At 46.8% G+C, this 20,843-nt stretch overlaps 1 long non-coding RNA gene across 1 annotated transcript in view; it reads left to right on the top strand.

Annotated features, from left to right (window-relative positions):
- Positions 1-763: 763 nt before the first annotated feature.
- The window catches only part of LOC147684336 (uncharacterized), an 80,437-nt gene continuing 60,357 nt past the window's right edge, over positions 764-20,843 (top strand). The window contains exon 1 of the long non-coding RNA XR_015300735.1: positions 764-874. This is a non-coding gene — a long non-coding RNA (uncharacterized LOC147684336). The remainder of the gene's footprint in view (positions 875-20,843) is intronic.

Genomic DNA, 20,843 nt, shown 5'->3' on the forward strand with positions numbered 1-20,843 from the left:
GTGACTTCTGGGCTCTCTCTGTGTGTGACTGCTGGGTTGTCTCTCTCATGAGCTACCACCTCCCCGCAGACACCTGTCAGTAGGGCTGTCTCTGTGTGCGACTTCTGGGCTCTCTCTGTGTGTGAATGCTGGGCTGTCTCTCTCATGAGCTACGATCTCCCCGCAGACAGTCAGCAGGGCTGTCTGTGTGTGAATGCTGGGCTGTCTCTGTGTGTGAATGCTGGGCTGTCTCTGTGTGTGAATGCTGGGCTGTCTCTATCTGTGACTGCTGGGCTGTATGTCTGCGACTGCTCGGCTGTCGATCTGTCGACATGAACTACGATCTCCCTGCAGACACCTGTCAGTAGGACTTTACCTGTGTGGGACTGCAGGGCTGTCTCTGTGTGTGACTGAAGGGCTGTCTCTCTGTTTGACTGCTGGTCTGTCTCTCTCATGGGCTACCATCTCCCTGCAGACACCTGTTAGTAGGGTTGTCTCTGTGCGTGACTGCTGGGTTGTCTCTGTGCTTGACTGTCCCTCCGCAGACGCCTGTCAGCAGGGCAGTCTCTCTGGAACGCATGCTCTTTCTCTCCACCTGCCGCTGGGGCTGTCTCTCCCTGAGAGGAGGTCTCGCACGTGAGCCGTCTCTGGAGCAGTCTGTCCTTCCCTCGCGTCCGTGCGTCCTGCCCCAAAGGCTGCAGTTCGGAGCTGTCCGCGGATCTGTCCGGTCAGTCTGTCTGTCTGACCCGGAGTGTCAGCGGAGTCCTGGTGGGTCTCGTGTCCGCGAATCAAGAGTGACTGAAGGAGAGCCCGGTGCGGTGCGGACCCGGGAGAGGCGCCGCGAAGCCCGCTTCCAGCGCTGGACGAGTGGACACGAGCGGACAAGACCAAGGAGGTAACCCACTGCGGCCCCCGGGGCCTGGCATGCGACCCCCCCCCCTCCCCTCCCCCACCTTGCATGCGCCCCCTCGCATCCCAGCTCTTAGATGTGTGATTTAGGACAGAAATGAAGCGGACCCGGCTGCACTCGACTCGAGGCACTTCATTTCGAAATATAGGGTGTCTGGGCGCTGCATCGCGGGGAGGGGAAGGGGGCCTCAGAGTGATGTGAAATAATCGCGGGCAGTCACGGACTAGGTGGGGGCAGGTGAGGGCAGTCAAACTGGCACGAGAGGTTCCGCGAATACTAGCCTGGGTGTGGGGAGGGGTGCGTTTTTGGACAGTTGGACTGGTACGAGAGTTGCCACAATCATTATGGACAGCCCTTCAGGACAGTGAGGCTGGAAAGAGAAGCAGCACAGGCAGTCCTGGGCTGGTGTGGGCAGCACTTCAGGACAGTGAGGCTGACGAGAGCTGCTAAAGACAGTCCTGGGGTGGGTGTGGACAGCACTTTAGGACAGGGAGGGCGACACGAAGAATGCCACAGTCATGGGCTGGCATGGGCTGTACTTTAGGACAGTGAGGCTGACAAGAGGTGCCACAGGCAGTCATTGGCAGTGTGTGGGCAGCTCATGAGGACAGTGAGGTTGGCAAGGGTTTGCCACAGACAGTCCTGGGCCGTGCACTGAGCATGAAAAGAGGGGTGCAGCAGTCACGTGGGGGGGGGCTGTGATTTCTGTTTTTTATTTTCCTGTTTAAACTCGTGACTGCAGCGACTGGATTAGGTAATCCACGCCCTGTAGCCATGGTAGGGTAGCTTTTTGGGGTTCACCGAGGTCCGAGTCCTCTCGTCCCCGCACTAACCTTTGCCCCGACAGTGCACAGGAGTTTAGAAAGTGAGATGGGGGTCGTCTTTTTTTTATTGGGGGGGGGGGGGGGGGGGTGTTGTGTGCACATACCAGGCAAAGCGCCAACAGAAGGAACTACAATCGGGGGGGGGGGGGGGGGGTTGTATCGAGTGAGTGCATGAGGTTCCCCTCTGAGAAAGAACAGCAGCAGCGATGGGGGGGGGGGGGGGATATCGAGCAATGTACCTGTAGCGCCGAGAACTCGAGTAACAAGGTATGAGGGCGCGGGGGCGGGGGGTGGAGAGATGCTCATACCAGGAAGTGCATTCACAGAACGAGCTAGACTAACAGGTGGGGGGGGGGGGGGGGGGAGGGGGAGACTCTACTGCCAGGAATATCCTTAATAATGGGCAGAAAAACGCATCGGATGGTGAAACATCTTCGCCCGTGGAATATACCCAGTGACGCAACATAAAATGCCCCCACCCAGCTACCCGCAGATGCGACGAGGGCCCCCCGAGGCGCCCAATTTTTCAAATACTAACTGGCTTTGGGCTGAATGCCCCCCCCCCCCCCCCCCGCCCCCTCTTGCACAGCAGCAGAGCAGGGGTGGCCTGACCTCCGTGTCCCCTTTCCCTGCTGTTGGGGTAAGACCTTCAGCAATGATCAAGGTTCAGTGGGCCCCGGTGCCACTGCACCTGCCTCTCCAATGGAAGTTATGTCGCACATGCAACTAGTCTTCGTTTAACTGATAAAGATTCGTGAATTTCTCTGCACACTGTTCCTCGTAGCATCAATAATGGTTAGTCTGCTGTGCTTGCTAATGGTGAAAGTGCAGGTACAAGAGAGAGACAGGTAATGGTGAAAGTGCAGACACAAGAGAGCTACAAGTAATGGTGAAAGTGCAGACACAATAGAGCTACAAGTAATGGTGAAAATGCAGACACAAGAGAGCTACAAGTAATGGTGAAAATGCAGACACAAGAGAGCTACAAGTTATGGTGAAAATGCAGACACAAGAGAGCTACACGTAATGGTGAAAATGCAGACACAAGACAGCTACAAGTAATGGTGAAAGTGCAGACAAGTAATGGTGAAAGTGCAGACACAAGAGAGCTACAAGTAATGGTGAAAGTGCAGACACAAAAGAGCTACAGGTAACGGTGAAAGGGCAGACACAAGGAGAGATACAGGTAATGGTGAAAGTGCAGGCACAAGAGAGATACAAGTACAGCTCCTCTTTAATATGGAGTTCCTTGTATTGCAGATTATCTTGAATCTGGAGCTCCTTGTATTGCACCTTTCTGGGATCTGGAGTTCCTTGTATTGCAGCTTCTCTTGAATCTGGAGTTTCTTGTATTGCTGCTCCTCTTGAATATGGAGTTCCTTGTATTGCAGCTTCACTTCAATCTGTAGTTCCTTGTGTTGCAACTTTTTGAATCTGTAGTTCCTCGCACTGCACCTTTCTTGAATCTGGAGTTCCTTGTACTGCAGTTTAACTTGAATCTGTAGTTCCTTGTGTTGCACCTTATTTAATCTGTAGTTCCTTGTGTTGCACCTTTTTGAATCTGGAGTTCCTTGTACTGCACTTTTCTTGAATCTGTAGTTCCTTGTATTGCAGCTTCTCTTGAATCTTAAGTTCTTTGGATTGCTGCTCCTCTTGAATCTGCAGTTCCTTGTACTGCACTTCTCTTGAATCTGGAGTTCCTTGTATTGTGGCTTCTCTTGAATCTGGAGCTCCTTGTACTGCATATTATCTTGAATCTGAAGTTCCTTGTATTGTGGCTTCTCTTGAATCTGGAGCTCCTTGTACTGCATATTATCTTGAATCTGAAGTTCCTTGTATTGCAGCTTCTCTTGAATGGGGAGCCCCTTGTATTTTACTTTCTCTCGGTTCTCAAACTGCTTGTCTTGACTCCGGAGTATGTTGCAATGCAGCTTCAAGATGTTGCGGCTTCACTGGAAGCTTGAGTGCGTTCTATGGCAGCTTCTCTTGAATCTGCAGTTTCTTGCATTGCAGCTTCTCTTGAATCTGAAGTTCCTTGTATTGCAGCTTCACTTGAATCTGGAGTGAGTTCCGTGTATTGCAGCTTCTCTTGAATCTGGAGTTCCTTCTACTGCAGCTTCTTTTGAATCCGGAGTTCCTTGTACTGATGCTTTTTTGAATCTAGAGTTCCTTCTACTGCAGCATCTCTTGAATGTGGAGTTCTCTATATAGCAGTTTATTTTGACTCTGTAGTTCCTTGTATTGCTGCTCCTCTTGAATCTGGAGTTTCTTGTACTGCTAAAGAAACAATTAGAATCCACTCCTTGAGCCAGATTCTTTTTAACTATCACTATTTCCCAAACCCCACAATACACTCACATTAAAAAAAAACCCTCACCAACACCACACATAGTCTAACAAGTGCTGCCACATATCCGTAGGTCGCAGCACGCCGTACCCCGTAGAGGGGTACGATGACCCCGATGATGAAGCATGACACCAAGGGGCCTGTTGGTGTGTGAGGGGACCTAAAACAATAAAGGTGTTCCCCACTGTGGAGAAGACACCCTTAATCTCAAGGAGTGGATTCTAATTGTTTATGTATCTATGCCCAGGGAGAATGAATCCATTCTGATTTATTTTTTTCTCTCTCCCCCCTCTGTTTGTTAATGTTTCTAGTACTGCACCTTTCTTGAATGTAGAGTTCCTTGTATTGCACCTTTCTTGAATCTAGAGTTCCTTGTATTGCAGCTCCTCTTAAGTATGGAGTTCCTTGTATTGCAGATTATCTTGAATATGGAGTTCCTTGTGTTGCAGCTTCACTTGAATCTGTAGTTCCTTGTATTGCACCTTTTTGAATCTGGAGTTCCTTGTACTGCACCTTTTTTGAATCTAGAGTTCCTTGTATTGCTGCTCCTTTTGAATCAGTAGTTTCTTGTACTGCACCTTTTTTAATCTAGAGTTCCTTGTATTGCAACTTTCTTGAACCTATAATTCCTTATATTACAGCTCCTCTTTAATATGGAGTTCCTTGTATTGCAGATTATCTTGAATATGGAGTTCCTTGTATTGCAGCTTCACTTGAATCTGTAGTTCTTTGTGTTGTACCTTTTTGAATCCGGAGTTCCTTGTACTGCACTTCTCTTGAATCTGGAGTTTCTTGTACTGCAGATTCTCTTGAATATGGAGTTTCTTGTACTTCAGATTCTCTTGAATCTGGAATTCCTTGTATTGCAGATTATCTTGAATCTGGAGTTCCTTGTATTGAACCTTTCTGGAGTCTGGAGTTCCTTGTATTGCAACTTCTCTTGAATCAGGAGTTCCATGTATTGCAGCTTCTCTTGAATCTGGAGTTTCTTGTACTGCACTTTTCTTGAATCTAGAGTTCCTTGTATTTCAGCTCCTCTTGAGTCTGGAGTTCCCTGTATTGCAGATTATCTTGACTATGGAGTTCTTTGTATTGCAGCTTCACTCGAATCTGTAGTTCCTTGTGTTGCACCTTTTTTAATCCGGAGTTCCTTGTACTGCTGCTTTTTTTTAATCGCGAGTTCCTTGTATTGCAGCTTCTCTTGAATGTGGAGTTCTCTATATAGCAGTTTATTTTGACTCTGGAGTTCCTTGTATTGCTGCTCCTCTTGAATCTGGAGTTTCTTGTACTGCACCTTTTTGGAATGTAGAGTTCCTTGTATTGCAGATTATCTCAAAAATGGAGTTCCTTGTATTGCTGCTCCTCTTGAATCTGGAGTTTCTTGTACTGCACCTTTCTTGAATCTGAAGTTCCTTGTATTGCAGCTTCTCTTGAATCTAAAGTTCCTTGTACTGAAGATTATCTTGAATCTGCAGTTCCTTGTATTGCAGCTTCTCTTGAATCTGGAGTTCCTTGTACTGCAGATTCTCTTGAATCTGGAGTTCCTTGCAATGTGGCTTCTCTTGAATCTGTAGTTCCTTGTACTGCCGCTTCTCTTGAATTTGGAGTTCCTTGTATTGCTGCTTCTCTTGAATCTGGAGTTCCTTGTACTGCAGATTATCTTGAATCTTGAGTTCCTTGTATTGCAGCTTCTCTTGAATCTGGAGTTCCTTGTACTGCAGATTATCTTGAATCTGGAGTTCCTTGTACCGCCGATTATCTTGAATCTGAAGTTCTTTGTATTGCAGCTGCTCTTGAATTTGGAGTTCCCCGTACTGCAGATTTTCTTGAATCTGAAGTTCCTTGTATTGCAGCTTCTCTTGAATCTGGAGTTCCTTGCACCGCAGATTACCTTAAATCTGAAGTTCTTTGTATTGCAGCTGCTCTTGAATTTGGAGTTCCCTGTACTGCAGATTTTCTTGAATCTGAAGTTCCTTGTATTACAGCATCTCTTGAATCTGGAGTTCCTTGTACTGCAGCTTCTCTTGAATCTGGAGTTTCTTGCAGTGCAGCTTCTCTTGAATCTGGAGTTCCTTGTATTGCACCTTTCTCGAATCTGCAGTTCCTTGTGTTGCAGCTTCTCTTGATTCTGGACTTCCTTGTATTGCACCTTCCTTGAATCTGCAGTTCCTTGTGTTGCAGCTTCTCTTGAATCTGCAGTTCCTTGTATTGCAGCTTCTCTTGAATCTGCAGTTTCTTGCATTGCAGCTTCTCTTGAATCTGGAGTTCCTTGTACTGCAGATTCTCTTGAACCTGGAGATCCTTGTACTGCAGCTTCTATTGAATCGGGTGATCCTTGTATTGCATATTCTATTGAATCTGGAGTTACTTGTACTGCAGCTTCTCTTGAATCTGGAGTACTGTGTATTGCAGCTTCTCTTGAATCTGGAGTTCCTTACATTGCCACTTTTCTTGTTTCTGATTTTGATGTATTGCAGTTTCTCTTAAATCTGTAAATCCTTTTATTGATGCTTCTGTTGAATCTGGAATTTCGTGTATTGCAGCTTCACTTGAATCTGAAGTTCCTTGTATTGCAGCTTCTCTTGAATCAGGAGTACCTTGTACTGCAGCTTCTCTTGAATCTGGAGTTCCTTGTATTACATCTTCTCTTGAATCTAAAGTTCCCTGTATTGCAGCTTCTCTTGAATCTGGAGTGAGTTCCGTGTAATGCTGCTTCTCTTGAATATGGAGTTCCCTGTATTGCAGCGTCACTGGAATCTGGTGCTCCCTGTACTGCAACTTCTCTTGAATGCGGAGTTCCTTGTATTGCAGCTTCTATTGAATTTGGAGTTCCCCGTATTGCAGCTTCACTATCTGGAGTTCCTTGTACTGTAGCTTCTCTTGAATCTGGAGTTCCATGTATTGCAGCTTCTCTTAAATCTGGAGTTCCTTGTATTGGAGCTTCTCTTGAATTTGGAGTTCCTTACATTGCAGCTTTTCTTGTTTCTGATGTTTGATGTATTGCAGTTTCTCTTGAATCTGGATACCATTTTATTAACTCTTCTCTTGAATCTGTAGTTACTTGTATTGCAACTTCTCTTGAATCAGGAGTTCCTTGTACTGAATCTTCTCTTGAATCTAAAGTTCCTTGTATTGCAGCTTCTCTTGAATCTGGAGTGAGTTCCGTGTATTGCAGCTTCTCTTGAATCTGGAGTTCCTTGTACTGCAGCTTCTCTTGAATCTGGAGTTCCCTGTACTGCAGCTTCCTTTGAATCTTGAGTTCCTTGTATTGCAGCTTCTCTTGAATCTGGAGTGAGTTCCGTGTATGGCAGCTTCTCTTAAATCTGGAGTTTCTTGTATTGCAGCTTCACTTGAATCTGGAGTTCCTTGTACTGCTGCTTCTCTTAAATCTGGAGTACCTTGTATTGCAGCTTCTCTTGAATCTGGAGTACCGTGTATTTCAGCTTCTCTTGAATCTGAAGTTCCATGTATTGAAGCTTCTCTTGAATCTGGAGTTTCTTGTATTGCAGCTTCATTTAAATCTGGAGTTCCGTGTATGGCAGCTTCTCTTGAATCTAGAGTTTCTTGTATTGCAGCTTCTTTTGAATCTGGAGTTCCGTGTATGGCAGCTTCTCTTGAATCTAGAGTTTCTTGTATTGCAGTTTCACTTGAATCTGGAGTTCAGTGTATGGCAGCTTCTCTTGAATCTGGAGTGAGTTCTGTGTATTGCAGCTTCTCTTGAATCTGGAGTTCCTTGTACTGCAGCTTCTCTTGAATCTGGAGTTCCCTGTACTGCAGCTTCTTTTGAATCTGGAGTTCCTTGTATTGCAGCTTCTCTTGAATCTGGAGTGAGTTCCGTGTATGGCAGCTTCTCTTGAATCTGGAGTTGCTTGTATTGCAGCTTCACTTGAATCTGGAGTTCCTTGTACTGCTGCTTCTCTTAAATCTGGAGTACCTTGTATTGCAGCTTCTCTTGAATCTGGAGTACCGTGTATTGCAGCTTCTCTTGAATCTGGAGTTCCATGTATTGCAGCTTCTCTTGAATCTGGAGTTCCTTGTACTGTAGCTTCTCTTGAATCTGGAGTTCCTTGTACTGCAGCTTCTCTTGAATCTGGAGTTTCTTGTATTGCAGCTTCACTTGAATCTGGAGGTCCGTGTATGGCAGCTTATCTTGAATCTGGAGTTTCTTGTATTGCAGTTTCTCTTGAATCTGGAGTTTCTTGTATTGCAGTTTTTCTTGAATCTGGAGTTTCTTTTATTGCAGCTGCTCTTGAATCTGGAGTTTCTTGTATTGCAGCTTCATTTGAATTTGGAGTTCCGTGTATGGCAGCTTCTCTTGAATCTAGAGTTTCTTGTATTGCAGATTCACTTGAATCTGGAGTTCCGTGTATGGCAGCTTCTCTTGAATCTGGAGTGAGTTCTGTGTATTGCAGCTTCTCTTGAATCTGGAGTTCCTTGTACTGCAGCTTCTCTTGAATCTGGATTTCCCTGTACTACAGCTTCTTTTGAATCTGGAGTTCCTTGTATTGCAGCTTCTCTTGAATCTGGAGTGAGTTTAGTGTATGGCAGCTTCTCTTGAATCTGGAGTTTCTTGTATTGCAGCTTCACTTGAATCTGGAGTTCCGTGTATGGCAGCTTATCTTGAATCTAGAGTTTCTTGTATTGCAGTTTCTCTTGAATCTGGAGTTTCTTGTATTGCAGTTTCTCTTGAATCTGGAGTTTCTTGTATTGCAGCTTCTCTTGAATCTGGAGTTTCTTGTATTGCAGCTTCATTTGAATCTGGAGTTCCGTGTATGGCAGCTTCTCTTGAATCTAGAGTTTCTTGTATTGCAGTTTCACTTGAATCTGGAGTTCCGTGTATGGCAGCTTCTCTTGAATCTGGAGTGAGTTCTGTGTATTGCAGCTTCTCTTGAATCTGGAGTTTCTTGTATTGCAGCTTCACTTGAATCTGGAGTTCCTTGTACTGCTGCTTCTCCTAAATCTGGAGTACCTTGTATTGCAGCGTCTCTTAAATCTGGAGTATCTTGTATTGCAGCTTCTCTTGAATCTGGAGTACCGTGTATTGCAGCTTCTCTTGAATCTGGAGTTCCATGTATTGCAGCTTCTCTTGAATCTGGAGTTCCTTGTACTGTAGCTTCTCTTGAATCTGGAGTTCCTTGTACTGTAGCTTCTCTTGAATCTGGAGTTTCTTGTATTGCAGCTTCACTTGAACCTGGAGTTCCGTGTATGGCAGCTTATCTTGAATCTAGAGTTTCTTGTATTGCAGTTTCTCTTGAATCTGGAGTTTCTTGTATTGCAGTTTCTCTTGAATCTGGAGTTTCTTGTATTGCAGCTTCTCTTGAATCTGGAGTTTCTTGTATTGCAGCTTCATTTGAATCTGGAGTTCTGTGTATGGCAGCTTCTCTTGAATCTAGAGTTTCTTGTATGGCAGTTTCACTTGAATCTGGAGTTCCGTGTATGGCAGCTACTCTTGAATCTGGAGTTCCTTGTACTGCAGCTTCTCTTGAATCTGGAGTTCCCTGTACTGCAGCTTCTTTTGAATCTGGAGTTCCTTGTATTGCAGCTTCTCTTGAATCTGGAGTTTCTTTTATTGCTGCTTTTCTTAAATCTGGTGTACCTTGTATTGCAGCTTCTCTTGAATCTGGAGTACCGTGTATTGCAGCTTCTCTTGAATCTGGAGTTCCATGTATTGCAGCTTCTCTTGAATCTGAAGTTCCTTGTACTGTATCTTCTCTTGAATCTGGAGTTCCTTGTACTGTAGCTTCTCTTGAATCTGGAGTTCCTTGTACTGTAACTTCTATTGAATCTGGAGTTTCTTGTGTTGCAGCTTCTCTTGAATCTGGAGTTTCTTGTACTGTAGCTTCTCTTGAATCTGGAGTTCCTTGTACTGTAGCTTCTCTTGAATCTGGAGTTTCTTGTATTGCAGCTTCACTTGAATCTGGAGTTCCGTTTATGGCAGCTTCTCTTGAATCTGGAGTTTCTTGTATTGCAGTTTCTCTTGAATCTGGAGTTTCTTGTATTGCAGTTTCTCTTGAATCTGGAGTTTCTTGTATTGCAGCTTCTCTTGAATCTGGAGTTTCTTGTATTGCAGCTTCATTTGAATCTGGAGTTCCGTGTATGGCAGCTTCTCTTGAATCTAGAGTTTCTTGTATTGCAGTTTCACTTGAATCTGGAGTTCCGTGTATTGCAGCTTCTCTTGAATCTGGAGTTCCTTGTACTGCAGCTTCTCTTGAATCTGGAGTTCCCTGTACTACAGCTTCTTTTGAATCTGGAGTTCCTTGTATTGCAGCTTCTCTTGAATCTGGAGTTTCTTTTATTGCTGCTTCTCTTAAATCTGGAGTACCTTGTATTGCAGCTTCTCTTGAATCTGGAGTACCGTGTATTGCAGCTTCTCTTGAATCTGGAGTTCCATGTATTGCAGCTTCTCTTGAATCTGGAGTTCCTTGTACTGTAGCTTCTCTTGAATCTGGAGTTCCTTGTACTGTAGCTTCTCTTGAATCTGGAGTTCCTTGTACTGTAGCTTCTCTTGAATCTGGAGTTCCTTGTACTGTAGCTTCTCTTGAATCTGGAGTTTCTTGTATTGCGGTTTCTCTTGAATCTGGAAATCCTTTTATTGACGCTTCTCTTGAAACGGGAGTTCCTTGTATTGCAGCTTCTCTTGAATCTGCGTGTTCATTGCACTGTAGCGTCTCTTGAACTTGCAGTTCCTTCCTTTACAGCTTCTCTTGATTCTTTACTTCCTTATATTGCAGTATATCTTGAATCTGGAGATCCTTTCATTGTTTTGCAGCTTCTTAAATCTGTATTTCCTTGCGTTGCAGCTTCTTTTGAAGCTGAAATACGTTGTTCTGCGGCTTGCCTTGAATCTGGAACATACTGCACTGCAGACTCTCTATTTTTGCGGTTTCACTTGAAGCCTGTGTAGGCTGTATTGTGGCTTCTCTCGATCAGGTTGCATCGTGGCTTCTCTCAAATGGGTTTTATCATGGCTTTTCCTGAGCAGGTTGCATCGTGGCTTCTCTCGAGGAGGGTGTATCGTGGCTTCTCCTGATCAGGTTATATCGTGGCTTCTCTCGAGCAGGTTGTATCGTGGCTTCTCTCGAGCAGGTTGTATTGTGACTTCTCTCGAGCAGGTTGTATCGTGGCTTCTCTCGAATGGGTTGCATCGTGGCTTTTCCTGAGCAGGTTGTATTGTGGCTTCTCCTGATCAGGTTGTATCGTGGCTTCTCTCGAGCAGGTTGTATCGTGGCTTCTCCTGATCAGGTTATATCGTGGCTTCTCTCGAGCAGGTTGTATTGTGGCTTCTCCTGATCAGGTTACATCGTGGCTTCTCTCGAGCAGGTTGTATCATGGCTTCTCTCGAGCAGGTTGTATTGTGACTTCTCTCGAGCAGGTTGTATCGTGGCTTCTCTCGAATGGGTTGCATCGTGGCTTTTCCTGAGCAGGTTGTATTGTGGCTTCTCCTGATCAGGTTGTATCGTGGCTTCTCTCGAGCAGGTTGCATTGTGGCTTCTCTCGAGCAGGTAGTATCGTGGCTTCTCTCAAGCAGGTTGTATTGTGGCTTCTCACGAGCAGGTTGTATCGTGGCTTCTCTCGAGCAGGTTGTAATGTGGCTTCTCTCGAGCTGGTTGTATTGTGGCTTCTCCTGAGCAAGTTGTATTGTGGCTTCTCTCGAGCAGGTTGTATCGTGGCTTCTCTCAAGCAGGTTGTATTGTGGCTTCTCTCGAGCAGGTTGTATTGTGGCTTCTCTCGAGCAGGTTGTATCGTGGCTTCTCTCGAGCAGGTGGTATTGTGGCTTCTCTCGAGCAGGTTGTATTGTGGCTTCTCTCGAGCAGGTTGTATTGTGGCTTCTCTCGAGCAGGTTGTATTGTGGCTTCTCTCGAGCTGGTTGTATTGTGGCTTCTCCTGAGCACGTTGTATTGTGTCTTCTCTCGAGCAGGTTGTATCGTGGCTTCTCTCGAGCAGGTTGTATTGTGGCTTCTCTCGAGCAGGGTGTATCGTGGCTTCTCTCGAGCAGGTTGTATTGTGGCTTCTCCTGATCAGGTTGTATCGTGGCTTCTCTCAAGCAGGTTGTATCGTGGCTTCTCTCGAGCAGGTTGTATCGTGGCTTCTCTCGAATGGGTTGCATCGTGGCTTCTCTCAAATGGGTTGTATCATGGCTTTTTCTGAGCAGGTTGTATTGTGGCTTCTCTCGATCAGGTTGTATTGTGGCTTCTCTCGAGCAGGTTGTATCGTGGCTTCTCTTGAGCAGGTTGTATTGTGGCTTCTCTCGATCAGGTTGTATTGTGGCTTCTCTCGAGCAGGTTGTATCGTGGCTTCTCTCGAATGGGTTGCATCGTGGCTTCTCTCAAATGGGTTGTATCATGGCTTTTCCTGAGCAGGTTGTATTGTGGCTTCTCTCGATCAGGATGTATCGTGGCTTCTCTCGAGCAGGTTGTATCGTGGCTTCTCTTGACCAGGTTGTATCGTGGCTTCTCTCTCGAGCAGGTTGTATTGTGGCTTCTCTCGAGCAGGGTGTATCGTGGCTTCTCTCGAGCAGGTTGTATTGTGGCTTCTCCTGATCAGGTTGTATCGTGGCTTCTCTCGAGCAGGTTGTATCGTGGCTTCTCTTGAGCAGGTTGTATCGTGGCTTCTCTCGAATGGGTTGCATCGTGGCTTCTCTCAAATGGGTTGTATCATGGCTTTTCCTGAGCAGGTTGTATTGTGGCTTCTCTCGATCAGGTTGTATTGTGGCTTCTCTCGAGCAGGTTGTATCGTGGCTTCTCTTGAGCAGGTTGTATTGTGGCTTCTCTCGATCAGGTTGTATCGTGGCTTCTCTCGAGCAGGTTGTATTGTGGCTTCTCTCGAATGGGTTGCATCGTGGCTTCTCTCAAATGGGTTGTATCATGGCTTTTCCTGAGCAGGTTGTATTGAGGCTTCTCTCGATCAGCATGTATTGTGGCTTCTCTCGAGCAGGGTTTATCGTGGCTTCTCTTGATCAGGTTGTATCGTGGCTTCTCTCGAGCAGGTTGTATTGTGGCTTCTCTCGAGCAGGGTGTATCGTGGCTTCTCTCGAGCAGGTTGTATTGTGGCTTCTCCTGATCAGGTTGTATCGTGGCTTCTCTCGAGCAGATTGTATCGTGGCTTCTCTCGAGCAGGTTGTATCGTGACTTCTCTCGAGCAGGTTGTATCGTGGCTTCTCTCTAATGGGTTGCATCGTGGCTTTTCCTGAGCAGGTTGTATTGTGGCTTCTCCTGATCAGGTTGTATCGTGGCTTCTCTCGAGCAGGTTGCATTGTGGCTTCTCTCGAGCAGGTTGTATCGTGGCTTCTCTCAAGCAGGTTGTATTGTGGCTTCTCTCGAGCAGGTTGTATCGTGGCTTCTCTCGAGCAGGTTGTAATGTGGCTTCTCTCGAGCTGGTTGTATTGTGGCTTCTCCTGAGCACCTTGTATTGTGGCTTCTCTCGAGCAGGTTGTATCGTGGCTTCTCTCAAGCAGGGTGTATTGTGGCTTCTCTCGAGCAGGTTGTATTGTGGCTTCTCTCGAGCAGGTTGTATCGTGGCTTCTCTCGAGCAGGTTGTATTGTGGCTTCTCTCGAGCAGGTTGTATTGTGGCTTCTCTCGAGCAGGTTGTATTGTGGCTTCTCTCGAGCAGGTTGTATTGTGGCTTCTCCTGAGCACGTTGTATTGTGGCTTCTCTCGAGCAGGTTGTATCGTGGCTTCTCTTGAGCAGGTTGTATTGTGGCTTCTCTCGAGCTGGTTGCATTGTGGCTTCTCCTGAGCACGTTGTATTGTGGCTTCTCTCGAGCAGGTTGTATCGTGGCTTCTCTCGAGCAGGTTGTATTGTGGCTTCTCTCGAGCTGGTTGTATTGTGGCTTCTCTCGAGCACGTTGTATCGTGGCTTCTCCTGAGCACGTTGTATCATGGCTTCTCCTGAGCACGTTGTATTGTGGCTTCTCTCGAGCAGCTTGTATTGTGGCTTCTCTCGAGCAGGTAGTATTGTGGCTTCTCTCGAGCAGGTTGTATTGTGGCTTCTCTCGAGCAGGTAGTAGTGTGGCTTCTCTCGAGCAGGTTGTATTGTGGCTTCTCTCGAGCAGGTTGTATTGTGGCTTCTCTCGAGCAGGTTGTATTGTGACTTCTCTCGAGCAGGTTGTATCGTGGCTTCTCTCGAGCAGGTTGTATCGTGACTTCACTCGAGCAGGTTGTATTGTGGCTTCTCTCGAGCAGGTTGTATCGTGGCTTCTCTCGAGCAGGTTCTATCGTGACTTCACTCGAGCAGGTTGTATTGTGGCTTCTCTCGAGCAGGTTGTATTGTGGCTTCTCCCGAGCAGGTTGTATTGTGGCTTCTCTTGCACAAGTTGTATTATGGCTTCTCTTGAGCAGGCTATATCGTGGCGTCTCTTGTGTAGGCTGGATCGTGGCTAGCGACAGTTCGTTCATATGGACACAGGGGCATTGGCCCCCTGCTGCTGCAAGCCACTACCTCCGAGGCTCATTTTGTCAATTTAAATTAGTCCGTAAGTACCTGAGCCCGGTATGAACCTCCATTTTTTTATTTCCTTATGGGCGGGGCTCCGAAGCTCTTAGCGGGTGGAACGAGCAGCTGAGGCTGAAACTGAGCTGCACATGTCAGATTTGCTGGTTTTCCCTCCGGCCAGCCTCACATGCGCAGTTCAGGCTTCCACATTGAAGTGTACAGTGGAGCTGCGTCAGCAAAGACACGGCTCTATCGGTCTTCAATGGAGCATTGCGCGTGCATGCCCCCGCCATTTCCAGCCCCGCTCTTATGCTGATTAGTATTATATGCAGAATAACCACAGTGCTTGGATTGGGTGGGGAGCCCGGGCTACTGCTACGGAAGAAGTAAGTACTAGTCGGAGTGATCACCACTCGCCAGGGGCTGAGATTATTTCAAGCACGCTGTCCTTCACCTTGCGGTTTGTTGGATCGGGGACACTATGCAGATCTTGAGCATCCACGTGAATCTCCTCACACAAACAGAATGTATGAGGTAACGTTTGAATGTTACAGGACAGCCACCTTTAGCGGCGTCGCCAGTGTGTCATCAACCACAATGGGTCATATTACCACTTGTTGTTTACAGCGCTTCGTCGCGGCTAAATGCAGCGTGAAGTGAAACATGCTGCAGTGCACGTTCAGGGATAGGGGCGTGAGGGGCCCGCAGGTGTAACCCATCCTTAGCTTATGTTTTTAACAACCGAGCTTGATGTCAAGGGGCCATTTTAATTTTTCGCACCGGAGCCCAAGGCATCTTTGCTCTGCCACTAACGTCCTCGACAACCTGGAACAAATCGATTGGTGAGGGTAATGGAAAATACATTCCGTCAGAGCTATATAAAAAAAAGATTGCATGAAAATACCAATGAATGAACAGGTTGCAAACGATGACACAACTGTCTATGTTCCAGCCGATCATATCAATAGAATATTATAAAAACACCTATGTGGGCACATTTTTTCAATAATACCATAACGCTGGCCGATCACTATCTATGCGAACACCTTGTCCGCAGCTGTTCGGACAATGTACCTGGCCAGCATGTGTCACCACAAAAGATTCAAACCCTTGGTTCGATGGTAGGCTAAATGAAGACCGAAGATGGCTGAGAGTAATTGAAGGACAATGGAGATCCACTCCATCAGCTGCCCACCTCAAATTACTAAGGAGCACCAGAAAATCATATTACAGAAAGATTAGACGCTCAAAAGTTGACTACATATGTAAACAATTAGACCAAGCTAAGAATCGCCCCCAAAAACTTTTTGACATAATCAAGACTCAATCAAAGGGGGTATCCCACTCTCCCCAAGCCAGTCCGGAAACACTCCCCAATTGCGAGGAGCTTACCCCTTTTTCACCATAAAGACTGGGAATTTAAAGATAGACCTACATAACGACCCACTGTCCCACATCAACACGCACTCTACTATCACGCTGACCACACCTGTGACCCCGCCTAACTGCTCTTCAAAGCTCGACCTCAAGAACAATGCTTCCTGGGCCACTTTCAAACTCTACAGCAAAGAAGCTATCTTGAATACGCTCATGGCTTTGAATCCCTCTAAACATTTCACAGACCCTCTCCCAGCTACCCACTTTAAGACCTTCATGCCACAGCTAGTGCCCCTATGGACCAGGGTTATAAACACCCCTCTTGTGCAAGGAACCATCCCGACATCCTCAAAACTGGCCAGGTAACCCCCATTCTAAAGAAAGTTACAGCTGATCCGTCAAACCTGAACAACTATTGCCCCATTTCCAACATTTCGACCCTGGCAAAATTGCTCGAAAACTGCATCCACATACAGCTCAGTAACCATATCAACCACTTCAATCTGCCAGATCAATTCCAATCAGGCTTTCGATCTGGGCATAGTACCGAATCAGCCATGACCCACATGATAGATGGCGCCCTACAAATACTGGACCAAAATAAAGCCTGTTTGTTAATCCTACTTGACTTATCCTCAGCCTTCGATACAGTCAAACACAGCAACCTACTAGAACTCTTAAAACAGAATGGGCTTATCTGGAACAGTGTTAAACTGGTTCGCTTCCTTCCTCCAAGACAGGACGCAGAGATTCAAGATCAACCAATCCTTTTCTAACCACACCCCAGTCTCTTTTGGAGTTCCCCAGGGATCTTCCCTCTCCGCTACACTCTTCAATTTGTTTAAGGAACCACTCACTGAGCTTCTGAACTCCTCAAACATCCAATGTCACATGTACGCTGACGACCCACAGTTCTATATTAAGGTCGAGGGCAAAGCAGGACGAGGCCACCAGCTCAGGGTGCAAAGCAGGAGGAGGCCGTCAGCTCAGAGTGCAAAGCAGGAGGAGGCCGTCAGCTCAGAGTGCAAAGCAGGAGGAGGCCGTCAGCTCAGAGTGCAAAGCAGGAAGAGGCCACCAGCTCAGGGTGCAAAGCCGGACAAGGTCATCAGCTCAGGGTGCAATGCAGGACGAGGCCGTCAGCTCAGAGTGCAAACCAGGAAGAGGCCACCAGCTCAGGGTGCAAAGCAGGACGAGGCCGTCAGCTCAGGGTGCAAAGCAGGACGAGGCCGTCAGCTCAGGGTGCAAAGCAGGAAGAGGCTGCCAGCTCAGGGTGCAAAGCCGGACAAGGCCATCAGCTCAGGGTGCAAAGCAGGAGGAGGCCGTCAGCTCAGGGTGCAAAGCAGGAGGAGGCCGTCAGCTCAGGGTGCAAAGCAGGAAGAGGCCATCAGCTCAGGGTGTAAAGCAGGAAGAGGCCATCAGCTCAGGGTGCTAAGCAGGAAGAAGCCATCAGCTCAGGGTGCAAAGCAGGAAGAGGCCACCAGCTCATAGTGCAAAGTAGGACAAGGCCGTCAGCTCAGGGTGCAAAGCAGGAGAAGGCCGTCAGCTCAGGGTGCAAAGCAAGAAGAGGTTGTCAGCTCAGGGTGCAAAGCAGGAAGAGGTCGTCAGCTCAGGGTGCAAAGCAGGAAGAGGCCGTCAGCTTAGGGTGCCTCTGATGGTGACAGGCCGGCAGTGGTAGTCACCTCCTGGGTTGCCACAAGGCCATATAGCAAATGCAGCTGACAAAGTAAGGACTATGGCAAGGAATGTTCAACCTTTACATGTGTTACAGAAGGAAATCAACCTTTTCCAAGTCTGTATTTATTTTCAAAAATAAAAAAACAGTAATAGGAGCTTTCATTGATTGCCTCTCAACTCAGTCTGCCATAACTACCAGTCTAATAGCTGTACATATGTTTACTCGGCTGTGGCTACTTATAACATTAAAACCCTACTTACGTCAAAGTGTGGGTGTGCATCCACTAGTTAAATGAGGTGGAAATGAACGAATTTACAGTGACATAAACACATCCAACACATACCAACAAGTTGAAAAAAGGAGAAATATGGATAAATACAGAGAGAAATGGCAAAAAGTCACTACTACCAAAGGTGTCAGACTGTACCGTGCATGCCACGGCAGACAGAACTCCCATGACCAATGACCTTGTGAGGGTCACAAGCTTGCAAACTTCCTGTGAGAAGAAGCATTGTTAATATGCTCTAAGCATAGACAGCACCAGTACCTCCGCTGCCACACGTGACATTAGTATGTCTAATCTCATTTAACAAATTTGTGCCGTCTGAGGTGGAAACACTGTAGGGCATTTAAAGGGAATAATTCAGAACCAACCATTCGTGGTCACGTAAATAATTGGTTTATGTCTGCTGCAAGAGACAGAATAAACTATTACAAAACCAGACATTTCGTGGCGGGCCATGGCTGGTGGGGTTAGCATTGGCAACACTTCCGGTTTGGGCTTATCAGATACCTCAGCAGACCCACTTCAGTCAGAGGGACGTGTGCTGTCACTGCCAGAAGAGCACTGTGCTATAGGGGCCCATAGCAGGTTTACACCTTCAGAATTCCCACGGGGCTAGTTACTCAGATTTAGAGCAGCACGTTTGTGTGGCAAACTTTCCATGCATTTACTTACCATTATAAAAGCCCGTGAGCGCGGAGGAACTTTCAGAGTCGAGTTCGCGCTATATAAAACTCGGGAAAGAAAAAGGTTACCTTAGAATTCGCTGTTTACTTCCTAATTTCGTTCAAGTTCCTCGCTGTTTCAGTGCGTTCTTTTTATGCTCGTGCATCAGTGATTGCATTGAAGATTTACTATTTACGTTGTCATTTGTAGACAACTGAGGCCCAGCCTGAAATAATGTGTTTGCTTTCCTCATCGGGCTCGACGGGGCAGCATACCCAATCACACGATGACGCCCTCGGCACCCGTCTCGCCATGGATGCCTTGAGCCTGAGGAGACCGGAGGCAAGACTCTGGGTGACTCTGTGGCTCGGTTGGCGCTCCCCACTTCCAGGACGTGGCAGTTGGGGCCCAGTGCAGGACATGCACAACTGGGCTAAAGACTAGAGGGCGGGTCTCTAGGCTCGAGGTGCTGCTACTGTCCTGGGAAATTAAACAACAATGGTCCGAGACCTCTATATTTACAAACAAATTGAATTGATCAATCAAGATTCACAAATTAGGAGCATGTACCTATTGATCAGCTGCACTCAATTAATGAAAAGCACATGAATAAGGCAACAGCATCCATTTCCAAAAACAGGTACAATATTTTATTCTATTGTATCAATTTCAACCAAGAATATAAAATTCAAAGCTTCAATTTGTACGTAAACCAGGAATCTTTTAGGATTGAATTGATCGATCCAATTGGTGTGGGAATTATAACCACTTTGTTCCTGAGAAGGGTAAGCAAGTTAATTCTTGGGCATATATCTTTGATTTATATGCTCGGCAATGGCTCCAATTTACGGTCATCTATCTTCTTTACAGGGTCATCATAAAGATCCCTGTTTTGCCCCGTTACAATATGTCCTGAAGAAGACTCGCATGGCCCAGGCATAATTAACCGCAAGGCCGCAAGACGAGTCGAAACGTCGACATTATATTGAAACCTGGACCGCTATTATTCTCTCTCCCCACGATTATGTGCAGATATTAATGACATATAGTTCTGTCTGAAGTCAATAATAGAGAGAGTGTGGATTAATTATTTAAGTGGCTAGGTTGTGCAGGTCCGGCATTTACAGGCCTGATACTGTTCGTCAAAATTTTAAATTATTGGAATTGTATTTCACTTTTTTTGATTTCTTCTTTTGTTTCTTCTTTAATCACTTTCACATTTCTTGACACCCTTTGCTATGCTGCACGTTCTATACGGGGCAATGTATATATTTTTGTATTGATTTGCAAATTGAAGCTTTGAATTTTATATTCTTGGTTGAAATTGATACAATAGATTAAAATATTGTACCTGTTTTTGGAAATGGATGCTGTTGCCTTATTCATGTGCTTTTCATTAATTGAGTGTAGCTGATCAATAGGTACATGCTCCTAATTTGTGAATCTTGATTGATCAATTCAATTTGCTTGTAAATATAGAGGTCTCGGACCATTGTTGTTTAATATCGATGTAATACCCAGCTCCAGTACCTTTTGGGTTACCCCATTTTGTTTAATGGTGACTGTCCAGGGAAAGGCATATGCTGCGCGCGCAGTGCATGGGAAGGCGGGCCCTGTCCCTGGTTTGCCTCCTCCTCCCGTCGCCGCGTGCGTTGGGGCGGCTGTCGCGCGCCGTCTGAGGAAGGCTCCTGCGGTACCAATGCGGCCAGGAAATGCGCACGAGGATGGACAGGTAGATGCGCGAGGCACATACAGCCCGCCCGGACCGAGTGATCATCCGTTGGTCCTGTGCTCGGTGGCCTTGGCATTGCACCTAGCACTATGCCAGGTATGTAGAGAGGCCCCGTGCCCCCCTGCTCTGGGGACGCGGGTTAGGACTGCTGAAGAGCAGTTGCCGACTCCCGGGACAGCCACTGCACAGTAAACAACCAACCTGGGCACTGTCTGGCTCCGCGGCCTTCCTCTAGGGGCGGCCTGTTACATATAAGGGGACTCTTGAGTGTTATTGCTGTCTAGGCTGCGAACAGTGAGTGTTCACGCGCATGTCCACCGCGTTGACTGGCCGTGGAGGGGAGGGGGGAGGAAGGAGGAGGGAAAGCGAAAGCGAAAGTAACACTGCATGATCTCGTTCACAGTGGATGCTAGTGCGTGTTCACGCGCGCGACCCGATCCCAGCATGCTGCCTGCGCGTGCCCATCTCCTGTCTCCCTTTTAGGGCCCTTGAAGCAAACTCGACAACTATAGGTCTCGCACGCGACAGCGCTTTCGCGCTGTGTTGCCAGGTGCGAGACCTAAAAAGTAATGTGATGTGATGTATACACTTCGCAGAGTAGGAAACCAAAAGCGACCA

This window comes from Lissotriton vulgaris, chromosome 10 (genome assembly GCF_964263255.1).
Source record: "Lissotriton vulgaris chromosome 10, aLisVul1.2, whole genome shotgun sequence".
Classification (NCBI taxonomy): Eukaryota; Metazoa; Chordata; class Amphibia; order Caudata; family Salamandridae; genus Lissotriton; species Lissotriton vulgaris.